The sequence below is a fragment of the Rutidosis leptorrhynchoides genome, chromosome 4, assembly GCF_046630445.1.
Source record: "Rutidosis leptorrhynchoides isolate AG116_Rl617_1_P2 chromosome 4, CSIRO_AGI_Rlap_v1, whole genome shotgun sequence".
NCBI lineage: Eukaryota > Viridiplantae > Streptophyta > Magnoliopsida > Asterales > Asteraceae > Rutidosis > Rutidosis leptorrhynchoides.
In genome coordinates, this window is record NC_092336.1 from 219,595,109 (window position 1) to 219,605,000 (window position 9,892).

The 9,892-nt window shown below is 30.0% G+C and overlaps 1 long non-coding RNA gene across 8 annotated transcripts; it reads left to right on the plus strand.

Annotated features, from left to right (window-relative positions):
• Window positions 1–3,035: 3,035 nt before the first annotated feature.
• Window positions 3,036–9,344, plus strand: LOC139904470 (uncharacterized). 8 transcript variants are annotated; one of them, XR_011778819.1, is made up of 8 exons: window positions 3,038–3,201; window positions 3,896–3,925; window positions 4,572–4,703; window positions 4,810–4,921; window positions 5,172–6,315; window positions 6,471–6,901; window positions 8,574–8,921; window positions 9,045–9,344. It is a non-coding gene; the product is annotated as an uncharacterized lncRNA (long non-coding RNA). The 8 variants fall into 8 exon arrangements; XR_011778818.1 differs by having other exon boundaries at window positions 3,036–3,201; window positions 3,896–4,703; XR_011778823.1 differs by having other exon boundaries at window positions 3,038–4,703; window positions 5,172–5,833; window positions 5,903–6,315.
• The last annotated feature ends 548 nt before the right edge of the window (window positions 9,345–9,892 follow it).

Here is a 9,892-nt window from a genome sequence, read left to right on the forward strand (position 1 = left end):
AAAATTGAGCGTTGTGGTCATTTACTTCTATAAATCAGTGACTCATTGTTTATCAAAATATATTATTTTAAATCAAGACGTTTTATGAATCGTACCTTTATCAAAATAAAGACTTAAATAAATGAAAAATTAACCCACTCAAAGTGTAACTTAATCTTTTGAGTAATTTGGTTATTTACTTTTATAAACCATAATCTCGTTATTTATCAAAACAATTTTAATGATATTAGTTTAGATCAAAACGTTTGTTGACTAATTATAATATAATAATTCATCACCCCATAAAATATATATATATATATATATATATATATATATATATATATATATATATATATATATATATATATATATATATATATATATATATATATATATATTTATTTAAAAAAAAAAAACTATTATAAACTCGTATATATCGTATATAATGGAAATATTAACGTAATCATATTATATTTAGTTTTTCAAACTAATAATAGTTCAAAGTTTATTTTAAAAACATAAAACACGTAACGTTTACACTCTAAACTTATAATTCCTTTATATGCTAACGTTTATTTTAGTTTCCTTAACCTTTCTAAATAAAATAACTTAGTATCTATCGAATCAAATAACAAGGGTTATGAAATTCAATCCTCCACCAACTTTTGTATAATCCCCAATAATTAACACTTTTGTTCTTATATACAATCACTTTTCCAAATATTCCGAATACCGTTAAAAGTAAGGGTTTTCTAATTCAAAGTGGACCTCATAACAGAGACTCTTCATCCTAATTCAATGTATCTTATAAATCAATCATTTGATATTTTCATCTAAACATCGATAAACATAATAAACTTATTTTGAAACAAAATACGTTCTTGGAAAGTATTATATATCTAATACCTTGTTAACGCCTTCACTTATTAAGTATTTATTATATACACATATCCATATACACATAGATGTTCGTGAATCATTAGGCATGGTCAAATGGTAACTTGATTACATGAATATAGTTTCAAAGCTTTCGAGACTCAACAATACATATTTTGCTTATCGTGTCGGATATATATAAAGATTAAAGTTTAAATTTGTTCGGAAATTCCCGGGTCATCACATATATGTCATGAACGACTTCATGTAATATCTTTAAAATGAGCAAATGCACAGCGGAAGATTTCTTTCAGACCTGAGAATAAACATGTTTTAAAAGTGTCAACCAAAAGGTTGGTGAGTTCATAGGTTTATCGTAAACAATAAAATTCATAATTTTGATAGACCATAAGATTTTAAATACAGTACACCTATCTCGTGTACGAAACCATTTTTCATAATGCTTGGCAGAGTAGGTTCGTATCCTTTTCTCCCCGTAGGTTGCCTCGCGATTTTTAAATAACCGTACACATATCTCGGGTACAAAAATAACATACACATAACCTGTGTATAAAATCATTCTCTCGATACATAACATTCACTTTGCATTCATTGATTGGCATGGTAACCGACCTTAACATATAATGCGCATAAAAAATATCCCTAAAACAGAACATATCGTCTGTATAATATATAAACTTCGAGGTACTAAACATCACGCCCACTAGCTCTTCCGTCTAGTGAACATTCTGGGTGGGGGTGTTAAACCCGGTAGCTACCTTTAGGATTCGCTTAAATTAGGGCCATACCCGATTCTAATTCTTAGGTTACCAAACAATAATAATCAGGGGAAAATATTCACATCAATTGGTGGCAATTATCACGTCCAACTAATTCAATCATAATCAACAGAATTTTTGTCTGCATAATAATTCATTCGAGGAATGTTTTGCTTGTGTCATCGCGTCAAACATTTATAAAAGCATTTCATGTATTCTCAGTTCAAAATATATTTCAAAAGTATTTAATAAAGCAGTTGTAAAAACAGCGCATGTATTCTCAGCCCCAAAAATATAAAGAGTAAAAGGGAGCAAATGAACTCACTATCCAATATTTTGTAGTAAAAATATTCATACGACGAAACTGAACAATGCAGGGTTGGCCTCGGATTCACGAACCTATGTCATTATATATATATATATATATTAACAATTATAATTTTAATATATATATATATATATATATATATATATATATATATATATATATATATATATATATATATATATATATATATATATATATATATATATATTAACAATTATAATTTTAATCGAACAAGTTTAAATATTATTATTAATTGTTATTTCAGTAACTTGTATGTTTCATTGGTAACTATATTAACTATATTTATTTTATATACCTTAGATAAATAATTAGTATTTATTATGAAAATATTAATGTTGTTATGCGATATGTTTTAAATATATTCTTATATAGCTATTTATTTGGTAAAATAATATTAATAATAATAAATAAAAATTTGTATCTTTTTATGATTATAATAATAATACTAAAAGTAATTAGATTTAGTAAGGATACTGCTATTAATAGTTTTGATAATAATACTAATAATAAAAGTAATGTTAGTAGTAATAATAATTTTAAATAAAAAGATAATAATGATATGATAAAAATGTTAGTTTTCATAAAATAATATTTTAAATAATGATGGTACTTTTAAAAATGATGATTCTAATAGAAATTTTAATAGTCATATTAATAATAATACTATATATTTTAATAATAATAATAATGATAATAATATTAATTATACTAATAATCTTATTTCTAATATTGATAATAATAATAATAATAATAATAATTACTTAATAACAATCAATAATCTCTTTATCTCTTTATATTATAATAACAAAGCTAAAAATAGATCATCTAAAATTCAAATTAGTAATCATAGCCTTTCATTATCATTAACATCCATAATCTAGACCATTTAAATTTTTTAATCAAGACTTCATAATCACCTTGATTAGTTATTTGATGACTAAATTAGCCTTCTAATTAACATTTGGGCTGAATAATACTCAAAAAATACGGGTTTATCACACTGTGATTAGCCGTCAATTATCTTGCCTATATCTACGCCAGTATTTTATTCTTCCCACAAACTCTTAATTAGGGTTCCACAAATCACCACCCCTTCGATTGATACTCTGTATCATCTATGAAGATGTAATATACGTTCTATGAAGATGTATAATCGATATTAAAATGGCTGCGTTTTGACCAGAAGCTCTTGCGTGAATGTGTCTAAAAGAAAAGGTTAGGGTTTGCAGTATTTGATTGTTTCTTATAGTATTTATTTGATTTCGTTTTATATTACAGTATTTAGTTAAATTTAATTTATTAGGAGGTTGATTAGAAATTCATGAATTAGATTCAATATGGTTGTTTCGGATATTTGATTCTCAGTTAGTTGGTTTGTTACTTTTTTGGATGTCGGGTAAGCTGTTCAGAATTTGATCGTTTCTTATAGTATTTATATTCGATTTCGTTTTATATTATAGTATTTAATTTAATTTGATTTATTAGGAGGTTGATTAGGGATTCACGTATTAGATTCAATAGGTTGTTTCGGATAAAAGGTATAATATTAGACGAAAGCAATGTTCAGGTATAAATTATTTTTTCCCACTCAAGTTCTTTTTTATTTTTGTTACCATTTGTAATAAGTTCGTATGTAGTTCTGTATGTACCCATCCAGTAAAAAGCCAAATCATTATCTGTGGTGACATTCATGGGTGATTCCATTATCTTGCTTAGTTTTTTTCCTAAAAGAGCACAGGTAATACTTCGATATTACATCTGCATCTGCATAAATTTATATAAGAATGTGTTTAGTAGAATAAGCATGTTTTATAAGAATGTGAATTTTTATTGAGCCAAATTGGTTATGAAGCAATATTCAAAACGACTAGAACGTAATCAAGTACGTGTTTTTGGATTGCCTGTTCAGCCTTCATTCGCCGGTGCTGTCCTAAAAAAGGTAACCACTTTTTCTTCTCCGTTTGACTTTAATTTTACCATGGTAGTTTCGGTTTGACGAGTGGAGTGAGTGACAACTTGTCTATAGAGTTTGATGGGCAGAAGCAATGTTTGTGGATGTGTAATAGACAAGTAATTTATCAAATGTTGTGTAATTATGATTCTTTTTTTGTATCCGATAATGATAATGAAAGTTTATATGTTAAGAAATTAGTGTTTATAAAATTGACGGGTTTAATAGACAAGTTATGTATCAAATGGGCATGAGCATGCTTAAGGAAGAGGTAAAAATGGGCGGGTCTAATATGGTGTTATTTTTTAGATATATTGCTTCATGTGTCTGGTTGAGTTTGTCGATATATTGTGAATAAAATTCAAGGCTTCGAATCTGTAGGAATTTTGGGCTTTTAAATTCAAGGTTGTTCATGGACCTCACATTGTTTTTTTTTTTTTTTTTTTTTTTTTTAATTGTGTGGTATAGCCGTATAGGAGGCTATATGGAATTCGGAATCAAATAAAACAGTTTTTAATCCCCATTTTATTAATCATCTGATCAATTAGCCATTTCTTTTCTTTTTGTTTTTCAATATTTTAATTTGTCCTGCTAACATGCTAAAAAATTAACCTTCTCACTTGAGGTACTGCAGAAAGTAGAAAGTAGCGTTGAAACAGCTGACGAAAAGGTAGCACAATTAATAGATACAATGGGTGAAAAGTGTAGATTTGTGATTTCTTAAAGAAGGCCTACAATCGTTGGACTACACGTGTTGTTCTTGCAGGTTTCGTTTTCTATTTTGCATCCTTAGATTGTTGTCTTTTGTCGCGCTGCTTACATATACATCTTAACTGAGGTCTATCTGGGAATGAAGTTAAGATTTCTGACAGGGATGGGTGGTTCCAGCCTTATTGCAAAAAGTGCAATAAAAAGGTTGTTGAGATATACAATCTTGAAAAGGAGGAGTATCAAATGCCAATATGAAGTTGAAACTGTCCCAATGTGAGTAACATACTAACTATCAACCAAAAAACATTATTGCTTTTATAAGTTGCTAAATGTTAACCTAACATTGTGATGATGTTTAGTTTTACTTTTATAATATACTCTTACATTTACATAAATGTTTTGATTTGTTAATACATGAATGTTATGTACAGTAATAGACCTGCAAAGTTTGTGTTCATCACAATTAAGTTGATAGAAACATAAACGTTTCTTCATTCCAAATATTTCATCTTTTGATTTGTAGCCCGAAGATGTTTGCAACAGTCACAAGATCAAATCCAACTCACCATTCTCACCCATGTATCTTGAACTTCAAAAATTTCAGTTTCCATGGCCATATATTAAGGTTTGTTGCTTACCTAATGTCTTAAACCGGGAAGTAAATGGTGGTGGCGCTTTAAAACGGAAAGTAATTGTTTGTATTCGCTTTACATCTGAATTGACCTCATTTAAATTAGTCCGAACCTGCATTCTGATGAAAACCTGTACATGTTATCTTATGGTAAATATGGTATGCATTTGGATACCAAATAAGAAAGAGGTCTTTTTGTGTTTATATTGCAATAACTGGGTTATGTTAAATAAGATTACAAGAAGGCTATCGAAAATGACTGATGAAATTCGAGCTGAAATTGCACAATACTTTTTTCACACTCCTCCCATTGTCGATGACGACAACATAAAGTTGCCAAAACTTGATTTGGACACTCCTCACCATGTTTACAAAGGTTTACCTATATGTTAAACCAGCAATTTATGAATATTTAGTTTTACCTTTTATGCATGAAAGAAATTTTAGTGTTCATATTATTTTTTGAATATTCTGTTTTGAAAGTCAAAGTGGAGTTAGTTGGATGTCAACCACAACATGTAAACAATGTGAAGTATGTTGGCGGGGTCTTTGAGGTAACTCTCGACATTTATTGAAAATACACGTACCACAATTGGCTTGCAAAATTCTTGAATTTTTGGCAGGAATTAATAATATGACAACTATAAATTTGTAAGAATACATTATATTAGCCGAGTGAAAGCCATTGTATTCCATCCTCATCAATCTCATTGAGCAGGTGCCTAAAAGAAGCGTTTTACGGTGACAGAATCATGTGTGTACGTCTAATCCCCCTTATGTTCTAATTAAGTAGCAGGGCATATGCATTAGATAATCCTCAGATTGAAGAACAAATTGGTACTTTTTAGCTAATTTCAATTTTCTTTTTCTTATGTAGTGTGCACTGTACAGGTCCTGTTTGTTGTTGCGTACTATGACCCTTACAGTTGCAAACGTTCACCCGATTGTTATATATCCAACCTCGATGCAGGCGTCATCTTACGATGTGTGAGCCTGCCGTTGATGATTTAATCGTCTTCATGTTGTTCTCCAGAAGGTAAATATTTATAATTCTCATTTAACATGTGTACAATATTTTGTAACAAACATAACCATATACCTATAGTTATAAGCCTATACATATCAATGTTTCTGCGAATTCGAATTTGCAATGTATGATACCATGATTCAAGAGATTGTACGCTAACACAGAATCATGTGCAAGTTCCAAGGTCAAGTTCGCGAGATTATATAGACTAGAGTCGAATAAGCAGGTTATGGTTGGTGATAGGCTGATTAGAAGCGAATCAGAAGCTCTTCCTACTATCTGTTGTAAATGGGTCCAAAAACCCATGGGACGGGTAAGAGATGAAGTACAAACACCTTAAGCAATACTACAATCTGGGTTAGTGAGCAACACGACTTTAGATGGGTGGAAATGGGTACTTCATAACAATGACAAGTTCAAGGCAAATTCATTGGTGGGACTACTAAAAAAACAAAATTGGAGTGGCATCAATGGATTTAGAATCCATCTTGCTAATACACGTCGAGCTATTCAAAAACAGGTGTAGGCTGAAGTTTTGCAACTGGTCTGAGTCAGAATGACCGCTACTGACATCAGGCGAGAAGTTAGACAACAGGTTAGTAGCGTTTTTAATTATTTACCATACATTATATTTTACAAAATTTATATTATATACCGTCCTTTCACTTCAACAAAATTATTTCAACGAATTTATTCTCAAACATACCCTTAAAAAATCCCGCGAAATCGCGGGCTTTAAACTAGTAATAATAATAATAATAATAATAATAATATAATAATAATAATAATAATAATAACAATAAAAATAATAATGAAATAAAAATAATAAGAGTATTAGTAATAATTACCTCAAAGGAGTAGCCCTAAAAAAATAATGCCCAAGCCCGAGTTTAAACCCGCGACCTCGCGCTAACCCGAAACATCCCTTAACCAATACGCTGTAGCTTCTTTTCTGTTACAACACTTAACTAAATTTTATTTAACCTATATCTCTGTCTGTTCTACTTCTTTTAAAAAAAAAAAAATGAATATGCCACAGCCTGGTTTCGAACTCAAGACCTCTCGCTTAAACCCACACGCCTACCCAGTTGCCCTGCCCATTACTTTCTGCTTCAGTTCATGGGATAATTCCTTTTAACCCATATTCGTCATCATTCTTAAGCTTATTCCATTATCCATCAACTAATTATCAATCTATTATCCTTTCATTTGATATCACCATGTACCATCAACATCTTTTTAAACTGAAATAATTAAACTATGTCTTGGCCCATCAAACTCAAACGGCCCAAATTGTAAACCCAACAGAAAAAATATACGGCCCATCTACAATATGAACTTAATTGGCTTTTTAGCTTACTCGACAAATTATGAATATAACACTTGTATATTATGGCTACCGTCGTCATCCTAACATGTATCATAATCATATAACCGAGCATCATTATCGTTATCATCATCCACCATCTAATCGTGTATAAAAGAAATATATATAACGTTATCTCTTGTTAACCATATTAATTTAAGTTATCCCTCAAGTATAATTGGTGTCCCAACCAAAAATGAAATGGCAGCTTGTTTTCTATTTTCTGTCCCACCACCAACTCAACATTCCACTATTCTTAATCCAATTTACCTTCATTGTCTATATCAACTTTAATCTGTTAGAATCCCACTACTTTTATCAATGAACCACCTTGTCATAATTGCATTTCCTTTATAATTTTTTTTAAATCTATTAATGTGCATTTAGAGTACCTTTACGATTGTAAAAAAAATATAAAGATACCTATATCGACCAAGAGGAAAAATACCAGCTGTTTTCTATACATAAAGGGTTGTTGAATTGAGTGGCTGACGAGACCGAAACAGCACCGTAACTAAGTATATGGTTCTTGATGGTTGTTGCTGAAATAGAGTGGTTATTTGATCCGAATGAAGTTAAGGTGTCGGTAACGACAACAGGAATGAAAATAAAAGGGTTGTATTACTTTAATTTGGCTCCATCACTTGGATAGTGGAAACAAAGTAGTAACAACTAGTGGGTATAAACATAAATTGGTATTGGGTGAGATTGTTTGGTGTGTGTAACGCTAACGGTGCCACATTGTGGTTCATATCCAGTTGTTTATTTCCATTGCATCGTGGCCCTATGGTCTCTTGAGGTTAATGGGTTGTGGGGTTATATGTCGGCCATAAAGAATGAAAATGTAATGTGCCTTTATAAATTAGACAAACTAATACCAATCAATTTCAAATGAAAACAGATTCCATAGTAGCTGAAACAGCAACTGTCGTGGTGAATTATATGGTGTTCATGGGTGTTCACGAAAAATATATATATAGAGAGTAGAGAGAGACGGTTGAAAGGGTGGTTTAAAATGGTGAGGTTGTGGCGGTTTCATCAAGACCGAAATAGAAGAAAGAGAGGGATATAGATAGAGAGAAGATATTGGTGCAATGTGGTGGTTGTTTCTTGTTCGGTGGCTCATGGTGGTGTGGCGGTTTAGGTTGATTAAAGGTGGTGGTCGATGGCTGTTGTTTACTTGACTAAAACAGAAATTTTGTAGCAGTGAGTTGGTGTTTATAACCGTAAAGGAAATGGAAGGAACAAGGTGGTGAAATGCAACTCTATAACTCTCTCTCCCTCTCCCTCTCCCTCCTTTGTATATATGTAATTATCTATATATATTGTGAGTGATACCGCAAATAATAATTGATCACGTTTTGTTTTGTAGGGTATAATTGAAGTCGTCTAAGAATCTTGAGCAGGGAAAGGAAGGACAGTCGACAGAAGGAATCGAGCAGGAGGAAGAAAACAAGAAAAATAAAAGTAGATTATGACCTGTAACAAATTCGTACACTTATTTGATATTTATTTCTTACAGATTTTGTTTTGTATCTGTGATTGAATCTTGATTTGTACTAGTCTAGAGCTAGAAAATAAATTACATATAGTAGGATTGTAACGTGAAACAGATTCTGTATGATTTGTGAAATGAATTTGATGTGTAACAAGATCAGAGAGAGAGAAACAAAACTACACAAAGTTTGATCATGATGTGTAGCAGAATTGATTCTTTATCTGATTTTTGCTTTCTAACAATATTAGACAGGAAACAAAATTTTGAAAGTGATGGAAAATGGATTCAGATTCATTTGATTACAGACAACAGAAAGAATTAAAAGTTGATTTAGATGGCTAACGGATTCGAACCATTTATTTACCTTTTTAATTTATTTATTTTAGTAATAATAATTAATAAATATATTAAATAATGATATTACTACTAATAATATTTTTGATGAGGATTCTAATGATAATAATATGATAATATTAATAATAATAATAAAAAATTATAATTTTTAATGATAATAGTTATAATATTTATAAAAGTAATAATAATAATAATGTAACAATTTACATTTATCAAACTTTATATCTATTAATAATACTGATATTATTATGAATGTAGTAACTATATTTTAATTTGTAATTACATATATTAATATTGAAATTTATTAATTATGTAACATTTACTAATTATATTTTGTGACGACCCGGAAATTTCCGACCAAATTTAAA